Genomic DNA, 14198 nt, shown 5'->3' on the forward strand with positions numbered 1-14198 from the left:
ACCTCACTGTTCCCTTTGACTTTCCATACCACTAGTACTCAATGAAACAATCCCTGTATTAAATTCTCCCTGTTAAAATTAGAGTGGTTTTTGTTTTCTGACCCTGATGTCCCAGATGGGAGCTCCTGCAGCAGCCTGGATCTTGGAGTAGTGCTGCGAGCAGAGCCAACCTGCAGTGGACACGTGGTCTGAGCAAGAAATACACACACACCTTTGTGCTGTGACCCGCCAAGATTCCTGAGGTCATTTTTTTTGATGGGGCACAATCTAACTTATCTTGACTAACACAGAAGCCCTGAAGTCACAATGCCCTCCGGTTGGAATTATACCAGGAGGATTGTCTTGCCATGCTGGTGGGCAGGGAGCTGCACCCAGAGCAAGCTACACACTCTGGCAAATTTACAAATACCCCAGAGTCTGGACAGATCTTGCTGTGTTTGAAACTGAGTAAAAAAGAAAAACCTGTGGTTTAGGTATGAATATTTGTATTATATAAACAGTTTTATAAATAAGGAAAAGATAAACACCCCTGTAGAAAAATGGCCTAAGGTACATATGAAAAAAAATGCTCAATTTTACCAGTAATCAAAAAACAACAACAACAAAAAAGTATGTGAGGAGGGAGAGATAAATTAGGAGTTTGAGATTAACATATATACACAACTATATATAAAGTAGGTAAACAACAAGGATCTACTGTATAGCACAGGGAACTATACTCAATATCTTATAATAACCAAATAATGGAAAAGAATCTGAAAGAATATGTGTGTGTGTGTGTGTGTGTGTGTGTGTGTGTATAATTGAATCACTTTGCTGTACACTTGAAACTAATGCAACATTGTAAATTAACTATTCTTCAATAAAAAAAGAAATCATGTCAAATGAAAAACCAAAAAATCCTAATCCCCAGTACTTCAGAATGTGATCTTATTTGGAAATAAGGTCATTGCAGATGCAGTCAGTTAGGATGAGGTTACACTGGAATAGGATGGGTCCCTAATCCAATATGACTAGTGTCCTTATAATAAGATGGCCTTGTGAAGACAGAGACACAGGGAGAAAGCCACATGATGATGAGGGCAGAGACTGGAGTTAGGCCGTGCAAGCCAAGGAACACCAAAGATTGCCAGCAAACCACCAGAAGCTAGGAAGAGGAGGAAGCACTCCCCGACAGTTTTCAGAGGGAGTAGGGTCCTGCCAACACCTTGATTTTAGACATTAGCTTCCAGAACAGTGAGACAATAAGTTTCTGTTATTTTCAGTCACATGGTTTGTGGTAAGAACAGCCTTAGGAAACTAATAAAACCATTTTTACTTTTCACACTGGAAAAGAATAAAGAGAATAAATTCCCCAGCATTTAGTAGAATGTTCCTGAGGGGTGGGTAATAGGCACTCATACGCTGATGATGGGAGATTGTGCTTGTACAGTTTTTTTTGTTTTTTGTTTTTTGATGAATGAATTGGCAAAGTGTACCAATAACAGCCTTAAAAAAAGAATATACCTTTTGACCCAGTAGTTGTATTTCTACAAATTTATCTGGAGAACTAAGGAAATCGAAAGATGATTATAGCTACATTGATAATAGGGGAAGTTAAAAATAATCTACTTGTACAAAATAGGGGATTGCTTAAATAAATCATAGCATATTCTACATGTTCATTAAGAATAATAATGTATTGCCACAGAAAAGGATTTATCACATATTGTAGGAATGATAGAGAAATTCAAATGATAAAGTACATATATAGGGTGATCCTGTTTTTTGTAGGGAAAGATGTATATATTTACACATTATACATATGCAAAGAAAAATGTCTTCAGGGTTTAGTAAAGTACTTGGCAATTAGTAGATGCACAATAAACATTTACTGAGTAAAGTAATGAATAATGAAATGAATAAAAGTTATAAACTAAAACGTTAACATTAGTTTTCTGTAGGTGGTAAAACTATGGGTGATCTTTTTTAAAAATGTTTTTTATTGTTTTTGAATTATATCTATTTTCTAATTTTTATACAATAAACATGAGTTACATCTATACTAAGAAAAAAAAGAAAGAAAAAAACCCTTGGGCTTCTGTTTCAATTCTGCTATCAACTTATTTTTTTATCACAACCTCCCCCTCCCCCTCATCCTGCCTCAGTCCCCAGCAAGAAGTGGGAGTTGGTTCGATGACTTCCATGCCTTTCTCTGGTGGCCTGGCGGAGGAGTGGCGGTGTGGAAGGCTCTATAGAAGAGGGAACAGGAATGAAATAGAACTGGGAACAGAAAGATTCCCCAGGAGCCCTATGAAAGCATGTAGGGGAGGGAGCCACTAGCTGTAAATCCTGTTGGGGCCTCAGAGGCCAGCAGGAGGCATAGTCAGAGCTGCCCAAACACTGTTAACTTAAGTGGACCTGAAGCCATATCACACCTGAATCCTGGTTTATAAAAAGCCAGCAGGGGCTTCCCTGGTGGCGCAGTGGTTGAGAATCTGCCTGCTAATGCAGGGGACACGGGTTCATGCCGCGGAGCAACTAAGCCCGTGAGCCACAATTACTGAGCCTGCGCGTCTGGAGCCTGTGCTCCGCAACAAGAGAGGCCGCGATAGTGAGAGGCCCGCGCACCGCGAGGAAGAGTGGCCCCCGCTTGCCGCAACCAGAGAAAGCCCTCGCACAGAAACGAAGACCCAACACAGCCAAAAAAAAAAAAAAAAAAAAAAAAAAAAAAAGCCAGCAAAGAAACAAAACAAACAGGAATAACAAAGAAGGAACTAAAAGTTACACGAACAGATGTTAGCCTAGAAGAACCCAAAAGGCTGACTTGAGAGCTATAAAACTCTCTGAGGCTTCGTGCAGCCTCTCTGGAAAAGAATCTAGTAGCTCTGTTAGACATGGAGTTTCCGTATGACCCAGAAGTTCTACTCCTAAGAGAAATGAAAATATATACTCACACAAAAACCTGTACATGAATGTTCTAAACAGCAGCATTCATAATAGCCAAAAGGTAGAAATAACCCAAATGTACCTCAACTGATGCATGGATAAAGAAAATGTAGTCTGTCCATACAGCGGAATATTACTCTGCTACAAAAAGAATGAAGTACTAATATAGGCTATCACATGGAGGAACCTCGAAAACATTACGCTAAGTGAAAGAAGCCAGTCACAAAAGCCACATATTGCTTGATTCTATTTATATGAAATATCTAGAATAAGCAAATCTCTAGGGACAGAAAGTAGATTGGGGGTTGCCTAGGGCTCAGGGGGATAGTGGATTGGGGGTCCGGTGGCCAAAGGGTATGGAGTTTCTTTTTGGGGTGATGGCATATGTTCTAAAATTGATTGTGGTGATGCTGTCACAATTCTGTGAATACATTTTAAATGACTGAATTGTTAACTTTAAGTGGGTGAATTGTATGGTACATGAATAATATTCCAATAAAGCTGTTATTAAAAAAAAGAAAGAAAGGGACTTCCCTGGTGGCGCAGTGGTTGAGAATCCGTCTGCCAATGCAGGGGACACAGGTTCGGGCCCTAGTCCGGGAGGATCCCACATGCCGCGGAGCAGCTGGGCCCGTGCGCCACAGCTGCTGAGCCTGTGCTCTAGAGCCCGTGAGCCATAGCTGCTGAGCCCGCGTGCCACAACTACTGAAGCCTGCGTGCCTAGAGCCCATGCTCCGCAACAAGAGAGGCCACCACAATGAGAAGACCGCTCACCGCAACAGAGTGGCCCCCGCTCGCCGCAACTAGAGAGAGCCTGCGTGCAGTAAAGAAGACCCAATGCAGCCAAAACATAAATAAAATAAATAAATAAATAAATAAATAAAAAAAAAGAAAGAAAGAAAGAAAAAGAATAAAACCTCTAAGCCTACCTTTCCCTAAACCGGGTTATCAGTTCATCCAGCAGGCAAGTGTGATGACAGCTCCCATTTATTAAGGACACCCCTGTACCAGGCAAGGGTGTTAATCATGCGTGGAGCCAGAGGACGAGAGACGTGTGGCCCAGCCACACCTTTCACCCCAGCCAACAGCCAGTGAACCCACAGCTATGTGAGTGAAGCCATCCTAGTTCTTCCAGCTACCAATCCTACATGATAGAGCCCAGCAGAGAGCAGTCAAGCTGGGCCAGACCAGAAGAACTGCCCAGCTGACCCACAGAAGTATGAGCTGAATAAATGATTATTGTCTAAGGGTGGTTTGTTCTGCAGCAGAAACTAACTGACACACTTTGGGTACAAAAGTTCGAGAGTTCCTCCGGGGAACATGCTGTATCAAGCTGTAGAGCTGCTGGGTTATAGACTGGGCATGTCTTCAAGTCTACTAGAGATTGCCAAGTAGTTTTCCACAGTAGTCGTGCCAATTTACACTCCCACCAGCCCTGTAGGCGGTACCTCTTGCACCATACTCTTGCCAATACTTGGTAATGTCAGATATTTTGATTTTTGCCAATCTGATGGTGTGAAATAATGTCTAGTTGTTGTTTTAATCTGCAATTCCCTGCTCTCAAACGAGGTGGAACCTCTTTTCTGACGTTTGTTGGTTGAACGGGGTTTCTGCAAAAGAGATGACACCCTCGGTCAGGTTTGCATTTCTCCACCTTTACAATACGGCAGTGAAGCTCACAATGAGCTTAAGCTCATTCCTTAAGCTGCATGAAGAAGCTTGGCTTCGATTCCAGAGCACCCTCTCCAACCAACTCTCTTCACCTGCCTTCTCCATTAAGGTTCAGCTCAGCCACTGTCTCCTCCAGCAAGTCTTTCCTGACTTCCAGCCCCCATGTTGGACTAGCTGCCCGTTCTGTGCCACGGTCACCTCCTTCTCCCTGAGCACCCACCTCATTGTAGTGTAATTGTCTAAGTCCCTCCTTGAGCAGAGGTCAGGGGAACAGGGAACCACTGCCAAGCCTCCCTTTCTAGGACCTGCCCTCTCCGCTCAGTGCTGGGCCCTGGCTGGCCTCCATCCTAAACAGCTTTCTGAGCAGAGGGGTCAAAAGGGCAAATTTGAATTCACGTAACTTGAGACCATTTATCTTCACCTTTGTTTGCTGTCTTGAAGGTTTATAGAGGGCTTCCAAGTTCATCATCTCATTTTGATTTAGCAACAATAAATAACATATTAACTGAATTAATTATTATTATGTTTATGTGGCATTTACTGAGGACTAACCATGTGAAAGTCACTGTGCTTATCACGTTACATGCATTATCTGACTGAATGCTCAAGAAGACCACACAAGGAAGACAGGTAAGATGTGTATGTCCATTTTATAGACACAGAAACTGAAGCTTTCAGAAGCAGGTGAGTCAGGGTTTAATCCAAGGTCAGTCTGACTCTGTGGCCTGTGTTTTGCTCCTAATCGTGGAGCCACACTGCATCTATGAATCTGAGACCTAGACCCAGAGAAAGGGAAATTGTCCCTGAAAACCTTCCATGAAATTCCACTGCTCACCCCTCATCCTCCCCTCACCTCGTTTAATCTGAGGTGGGTGGGAATGAACATCCTCAGTTTACTCCCACCGTGAAAAGTGAAGCAATTCAGCCACTTGCTCCTGGTCCATGGTGAGGCGATAGTGGAGCCAGGACTCAGGATGGAATCCTGAGTGCCCAGTGCCCGTCCCCCACTACACCTTTGCCCGTACCCCACTACACCTTTGTCCAGGCACCACGGCATTGGAATCACCCAGGAGCCCGTGAGAAGCACAGAACCCTGGGTCCCATCTCATCCCATCTCATCTCATCTCATCAACTGAGATCTGCACTGTAACAGGTGCCCGGGAGATTCCTGTGCGTGTCGAAGCGTGAGAAGTCCTGCCCATACCAGGCTGCTTGAATTTGAGTCCCTCCACCACCTGTCTTAAGGAAGGACCCTGAGCGAGTCATCATACCCTTTCAACTTCAGTTTCCCACCTCTAAAATGGGGAGAGTCAAATACTATAACACTTGAAGCACAGCAACTTTAAATAATTGTTATTAACCATGTGTATTAGTTTCCTATGCCTGCTGTGACAGATGACCACAAAGTGAGTGGCTTAAAAGGACGGAAATTTATTCTCTCCCGGTTTGGAGGCCAGAAACCCAAAATCAAGGCATTGGCCGGGTGGGTTCCTTCTGGATGCTCTCAGGGAGGGTCCATTCCATGCCTTTCTCCTAGATTCTGGTGGCTGCTGTCAGCTTAACTCCAACCTCTGCTTTAGTCTTCTCCTGGCCTTCTTTCACGTCTCTGGGTGCCAAGTCTCCCTCTTTTCTCTCTTATAAGAACACTAGTTATTGGACTTAGAGCTCACCTTCAGGATGATCCCATCTCAGGATCTTTAACTTAATTACATCTGCAAAGACCTTTGTTCCAAATAAGGTCACATTCTGAAGTTCTGGGTGCGCATGAATTTGGTGGGGTGAGAGGGACACTATCCCACCCACTACAGCCTGTTTTGTGTAGATTAATTGCAAGAATAGTCCCAGTTGTTCCCTTCCCTGTATCCATGCCCCTTGCAATGTGACTTTGCAGTTCTTCTCATTGGGAGGCAGAGTCTAAACCCCTTCCCCCCACCCCCTCACCCCGCACCTTGAATCTGGACAGGCCTTGTGACTTGCTTTGCCAACAGAACGTGGTGGCAGTGTGGTTCTGCACTCTCTCTCTCTCTCTTGCGTTGCTGAGAGAGAGCCAGGTCAAGTCAGCCAACTGGAGGATGAGCTACCACATGGAGCAGAGAAGAGGCATCCCAGCTGAGGTCAGCACAGCCAGCCAGACTCCAGATGATCTGCCTGCTGACTGACAGACGCATATGTGACCCTAGCCAAAAGCAGCCAGGCAGACTCAGATCAGCAGCACCCCTCTGCCTAACCCCAAGTAAGTATTTATTATTGTATGCCACTGAAATTTTGTGGTTTTAATTATGCAGCATTATTGCGGCAATTGATAACTGTTACATGCTATCATATAAATATAAGTAAAACAGTACAACAGCATGTTTCAATCTAGTAGTTGTAATCTCAATAGATTGTTCAGATCTCCCTAGCATGTAAATTCCATGAGAACAAAGACTTTTTCTGTTTTATTTTCCACTGCATCCCTGCTTCTTAGAATAATGCATGGCGCTTAGTGTGTATTCAGTAAGTGTTTGTTGCACGGATGGACCAAATCCAGGCTCTGCCTCTTGAAGGCTTAGACTCCCAGCCTCAGTTTTCTTGTCTATTAAACAGGGATGATACCGAAAGATGGGAGAGTTGACATGAGTGTTAAATGAAGAAAGCAACATAATGTACCTGATACAGAGTAAGCGCTCAGTAAATAGAAGTAAATATTATTTGGAATAGGGAGGTCTTAATCTTTTGGGCTCATAGACCAGAGAATTTAGAGAAACGAAACATCAACACACACACACAGAAGAAATATGTGCACAATTCCAGGGACTTCACAGATGCGCTGAAGCACAAGCCCCAAGTTAAGAACCCATAATTTAGAGGTATTTATAAATTATCAGTTATTTTTATTATTATGTCCACCATCAGTAGCACCTCATAAATCTTCAATAAGAAGGTGCTGCTGAATGAGTTAATATTTAAAATGGATCAGCCTTCCCTGAAATTCCTCAGCCAATGACCATCTCAGCCCATGGGCAGGCCTTCAGGCCCTTCACCTGTAAGGAAAGAGCAATGACCTTGGCTTATTCTGACAAGCAAAAACATAGGCGCAGAGCCTTCTCCACGTGACCAGCAGAGGCTCCCACAGTCTCCCTGGGCCACCCTGCCCAACCTCCTCACAGTTCAGTAAAAAACTCCTTTCCTCCAACTCCCAAATCAGGACAATGTGATTCTGAGATGTAACTGCAGCCTCCTTTTTGCTACACTGCCTTTTAATTAGGCATCAAAAAGCCCTGGAGATCATACTGCTCCCTCGTAATGGTGTGTTCCAGGAAATTACTGCCATCGGATTAAATTAAGGAAAGGTTATTCAGTTGATTCGTCAGGCATATCTCAGTGGTGTTGGGTTAGTATCACGGACTATCTTGCTGTTATTGTTATTTACAGAGCGAGGTGTCAACACATGTCCTTCTGGAAGGTTATTGATGAGACAAACTAGTTCTCATGGAATAGTTAAGAGAGGCTGAGAAATCGTAGCTGAAATTGGAACATAAGGATTTTCACCAATCAGACGCAGAGGAAGAAGCATCTAACATTAGCTGAGAGTATACTATTGTGAACTGAATTGTGTTCCCCCCCCAAATTCATATGTTGAAGTCCTAACCCCAGTACCTCAGAACATAACTATATTTGGAGACAAGGTCGTTGAAGAAGTAAATGCGTTAAAATGAGATCTTTAGGGTAAGCCTTAATCCAGTATGATTTGGGTCCTCATAAGAAGAGGAAATTTGGACACAGACATGCCCACACAGAGGGAAGGCCATGTGAAGACACACAGAGCAGACAACCATCTACAAGCCAAGTAGAGAGGCCACAAAAGAAACAACTCTGCCGACACCTTGATCTCAGACTTTCAGCCTCTAGAACTGTGAGAAAATAAAGTTCTGTTGTTTAAGCCGCTCAGTCTATGGAACTCTGTTATGGTAGCCCTAACAAACTAATACACATACTGTATGCCAGATGAGTGCCTGGCATATACAATTACATTGGATCCTCATTGCACTCTTTACTATCTGCATTTCATGGATGAGGAAACAGACCAGAGAGGTTACTCACTTGCTCAAGGTCTTACCAGCAGGTGAGTGGCAGAACCAGGATTTGAACCTCGCTCAGTCTGACTCTGCTGCCTGCCACACATTGCTGCATCAGATTGACATGAGGAGAAAAGGCAGTCACTGGCCTGCATGAATTTTGAAAGTCCCTTCCAATATAAACAGTCTATGGTTTGGTACGCCGTGAAGGTGCAGACATACTTTTAGCAAGCTCTAGTGTCTACCATACCCTTGAAAGAGTGCCACCCTCACTGAGGATTCTTTATGAAAAAGTGTATAAATCTTCGAGAGATGTTAGAGGAGGTGCCAGATGCTCCTCTAGGAAGAATCGGAATCCACACTGGCAAATTGATGTCTCTCTGTTGCTTTGAGGATACTGTCGAAATCGCCGAGCTCAGCATTCCATGTCCATCATGATTTGCCTCTGCCCACCCCCTTCTCCAGCCAAATCTCTGGCCACATGCTTGCTGAATCCAACTATGCAGAACTTCCTTGCAGTTCCCTGAACAATTTGCACTCTTTCCTGCCTCGGTGTCTTTGTTCATGCTGTTGCTTCCTCCTAGAGTGTCCTTCCCCGCATGTCTACCTGGTGACCCCTTACTCACCCTCCCAGGGTTACCCTTCAAATGTCCCCTCTTTCAGGAGGCCTTCTTGACTTCACCTGGAAGAATCAGGGCTTCCTCCTCTGGGCACTTGTTACACTTTGTCCATTTTCTATGTGACGGACACACCCTAAGGTGACCCCCAGAATGAGTTACACCCTTTTATAATCCCCTCACCGTCAGTGTGGGCAGAATCAGTGACTTGCTTCTAACCAATAGTATATGAAAAGTGATAGGGTGATTAGGTTACCTTTTATGACAAAGATGAAGGGATGGCACTCCTAAGATTGCCTTATATTACAGAAGACTCCATCTTAGTCGGCTGGAGAGAGAGAGGCTCCCTTGCTAGCTTCGAAGATGTCAGCTGCCATGTGTGGGCCATATGGCGAAAAACTGTGAGTGGCATCTAGAGTCAGAGAGCAGCCCCTAGCCAACAGTCAGCAAAACGGTGGGGCCTTCCATGACACTGTCATAAAAGATAAACTCTGCCATCAACTGAATGAGTTTGAAAGCGGATCCTTCCCTAATCAAGCCTTCGAATGAGAACACAGCCCTGCCAACACCTTGATTGCAGTCTTTTGAGATACTGAGCCGAGGAACCAGATAGACGATCCCCAGACTCCTGACCCATGGAAACTATGAGATAATAAATGTGCATTGTTTAAGCTCCCAACTTTGTTATAATTTGTTACACAGCAATAGATAACTAATACATTCTATTACAACACATAGCCAGTATTATTCTTTATATATTATTCCCAAGTAGATGGGAGCCATGAAAACAAGGACTAGAGTTCAGCTCTTTCAGCCCCACATGGTGCCTGGCACATAGTAGGCACCTGATACATGTTTGTTGAATGAATGAATGAGTATGATTTAAGGCTCCACTTGATTTAAAAAAAAAATCACTATAATTCTAGGATATTAGAACTCCATGTACTGTTACCTTCATAGAAGGTCAATAAGAATACCAAATTTCCAAGGAATAAAGAAGAATGCAGAGAGCGAGCATTCTTCTGTAACAGTTATAGATTCTTTGACACAATTTGCCAAGCAGTTGGGCACACTGGGGCGTGTAAATGTAATAACAATGTCTGCCAAGTGTCTTTGAGGATGGTCAAAGTCAAAGGCAAAAATCACAAAACCTGCTGAAAGGCAGCTAGGACCGTTAGCTGCTATTTGAAACCTGGAGGCAAAGAGACATTAGGAGCCTCAAACCAGTCAGAGGAAGAGTCATCATTCTGCCGCGGAGCCAGAGACAGAATTCTAAACCTAAATCTGCTCAGAACCCCCAGAAAACTCTTCGTGCCTCCCCCTCGTCCTTGTCTTCTCCTCCCCTTCTCCTCTTCTGCCCTAGAAACAAACACTTAATTCTTAGAGCTAGAAAAGCCTGCCGATCCCTGCCTCCCAAGCCCCTCATTGTACAGATGGCAAGACTGAGGCATGGAGAGAAAGGATTTGGCCAAGAATATACAGAGGATCCCAAGGACAGCATTCTTTTTCAGAATCCCAGAAGACTGAAGTTAAAAATAGAAACACACAAAACAAAAAGTCTGCTCGAGGAGCAGTGAGGAAATGAGGCAATTAACCAGAAATTTAAAGCACCTGACTATTAAAAAACAAAAAGTTTTACAGGATCAATACAGGCAAGGCAAGCTAAGGAGTTATTTTCTCAAAGCAATTCTTAGAGCAGACCGGACCTCCCCTGGTCCCAGGCACTGTGCTACCTGCTTTACATGCATTATTTTCACTAGCCTTCCAACTATTTCTTTTTTTTTATAGCCCTTTCTATAGCTCTTTTTTTTTTAATAAATGAAGAAACTGAGGCTCGGAGAGGTGACGCGATTCCTCTAGGGTTGTATAAGCTGGAATTATTTAAGCGAGTCTGTCTGCAGTACTGATCCTTTGCTGTGATGCTGAAAGAAGGCTCAGAGAAGGGGATGCCAGCTGGGGAGCCTTGTCTGGGACCCTCACACCAGGGCTCATCACGCTCCCCACCAGCCACCCGTTAGTACGTTTGATGCACACAACATGACAGCTCCAGGAGGGCAGGAACCATGGTGGTCTTGTCCTTACTGGATCCCCAGAACAGCTGCCTGGCAGAACAGAGGAGGAGCTAAGGAAAATTTGAATGATGAGTGAATGGACAGAGTGAAGGCATGAATGGATGCCCCAGTTAACCACGTGGATGTGTGCATGGTAAGGATGTATTTGCTGGGGGCTTCTCTAATCTGAACCAAGCTGATGTGTGGAGTGAGTGTCCCTGTGTAACTAATATATAATCCTCTGATTAAAGAAGCCCTTCCAGACTTCGTAGCAATCGGATTACACAAGCACTCCTGATAAAGTCACTTCCACTGCTCTGCCTCTTTCCAGCCCACAGATCAGCTCCCTGCCATTTATTATTGCCATCAGAGTTTGCTGTTTCCCCAAAGCTGTGTGAGAGAAGTCAGCTGCCATCTCATCTGTCTTAATACAAGGTACAGTGAGAACATGTAGCGGGCAAGCATGGTGGGTGGTTAACAACACAGACTTTGGGGAAACTACTTCATAGCCTAGACACTCAGTTTCCTCATCTGTTAAGTGGGGATAATAATAATATCCGTTTCACAGGATCTGTTGTGAGGATTAAAAAGAAATAACACCTGTAAAGGGCTTAGCTCTTTGGAAGCATTCAGTAAATTTTCCTTTTAGCTACAAATCAGAAAGCCTGGGATAGACACCTCTAGCTGCCACTGGGACTGTGGACCAGACAATGACCTTCTCCAGCCTTGACGGTCCTATCCGTAACCAAGGGTGGGAGAGGAAGAGAACTAAGGATGCATTCAACAGTAATTACTGAGCACTTACTATGTGCTTGTCCTGGAGCCGAGCACCCAACACAGAGGTAAAGGAGCTATGGTCCTGTTCTTGAGAGCCTCCCATGCAGTAAGAGCTTTGACCGAGACAGATGCCAAGCCTTGTGGAAGTGCTTGGTACATGCCAGGCAGGGTGATAAGCACTTTGCATACCTGAGTTCAATCAATATTATAACACTAATGGCAGTGCCACTGTCCCCATTTTACAGGTAAGGGCACTCACGTGCAAAAGCCCTCCATGACTTGCCCAAGGTCACACAGGTAACAAATATCAGAGATGGGATTTGAACCTGGAGATCAACTCTGTGCTCTAACGCCTTTCTAGCACAAACACCACATGATTCTCCATTACCATGAGACAGACTCTTTGGAGATTATACCCAGGCTAAGATAAATACCTGTATCTCTCTTCTTCTCCTGATGTTTTTGTGCTTTCTCTTTTTCTCGCCCCTCTCTTATCTCCCTGCACTTCCACCAATACTGTCTGCATTATCTACTAGTCATAGAGGCGAATGCGTTCCTTTTCTCTGCTGATACCGTCCCCACTGATATTGCAGGGAAGAGATAGGCTGTGGTACTGGAGCAGAAGTGATAACTCCAGTGGCTAACCTTCTTTCTTTAGGGATCCCAGAGCTGGGAGGGGCTCCCTATAGGACACCCTACACCAGATGGCTTTGAGTGTCCTCCTCCTTTGTCCAGCCTGAGAGCCCTGGGGGTCCCCCAATCCTCTTCATCTGCATCTCTCTCAGTGATATCTTTTTATTAACCCCCTGCTCATCCTCTCCATCATAGAATGTCAGCTTACCAACCAGGAGCCATTAGTGTGTGACTCGTTTTTAACCTCTGACATGCCCAGCCCAACTTGCAAGAAATGTGGTCTTTATGCCGCTCGCATAGGGTACCTTTTAGCGTCTTCAAACCAAACACTTGAGAGGCTGCACAGCACAGTGACTGAGTAAGAACTCTGGAGCCAGATGGCCTGGGTTCAAATCCCAACTCTTTCATCAGCTACCGCTGTAACCTTGGGGATAGTAATGTCCCTACATCTCGGTTTTCTGTCTGTTTTACCAGAATGATGATGATGGTGGTGGTAGTATCTCTCTTTACAGAATAATTGGGAGACTGAGCGAGTTAAAATTTTTACAAATGTTTAAAACAGTGTCTGGCACTCAATAAACATTAGCTATATTTTTTTATATGTCCCATGGGAAATGCATCTCAAATGAAATTAATCTCTATTGTCTTCTAAGGATACATTCCCGTAGGTAAGAGGGAAGGGGAGAAGCTCCAAATGACTATGAAATAGTAAAAGGATTTCAAAAATTTCCATAGAAAAGAGGAGAAACTAACAACGTTAGGCGAACCTATGCGCTGTGTCGTGCTTTCACTTACTGCACAGGGTGTGGTATTTACAGCTGTGCTCTGGAGAGACAGGGAAGGTTTAGAAGCTTCATTTTACAGATGAGAAGGGAAGCCATTTGCCATGGGTCTCTCAGCTAGTAAAGGGATGTTCTGAGGTTGGAATAATGGTTTTCTGCCCAATATCCAGAGTGCAATTCAATATGTTGTCTCTTGGTTAAAACAAGCACATGAGAAATAAACAACCAAAAATCCAGTTCAACACAAAGCACTTCTGAGTTGAATACAATTCACTCTTCTTCCCTCTGTCTTTTCAACTGCTCCAGTCCAAGTTTCCAGGAATATCCACAGGAGAAGGGCATTGATTTGCCAGAGCTGGGTAACAATAATGGACTATATTAAAAGTGGCTTTGATGAAGACAGCCACAGGAAGCCTGCAGCGGACACGGGAGAATTCTATTTTCCTTCTGAAGAGGGCAGTATGCAACCAAGGCCAGGTCTGCTCACGTACTCAGGGTTTCCTTCCAGGTCTTGAAGGCTGGAGGCAGTGCAGCCCTCAGAAGTGCAGGCATCTTGGGTTTCCAAGAGCTTATTTCTGAACGACAAACACATCTTCAGACATGAAATAGGATTCTTGAGGTTTGAGCACAGTTACACACTGCCTTGCCTCCAACGGTACATAGTGCAAACTGATACGAAGG

This window comes from Eschrichtius robustus, chromosome 10, assembly GCF_028021215.1.
Source record: "Eschrichtius robustus isolate mEscRob2 chromosome 10, mEscRob2.pri, whole genome shotgun sequence".
NCBI lineage: Eukaryota > Metazoa > Chordata > Mammalia > Artiodactyla > Eschrichtiidae > Eschrichtius > Eschrichtius robustus.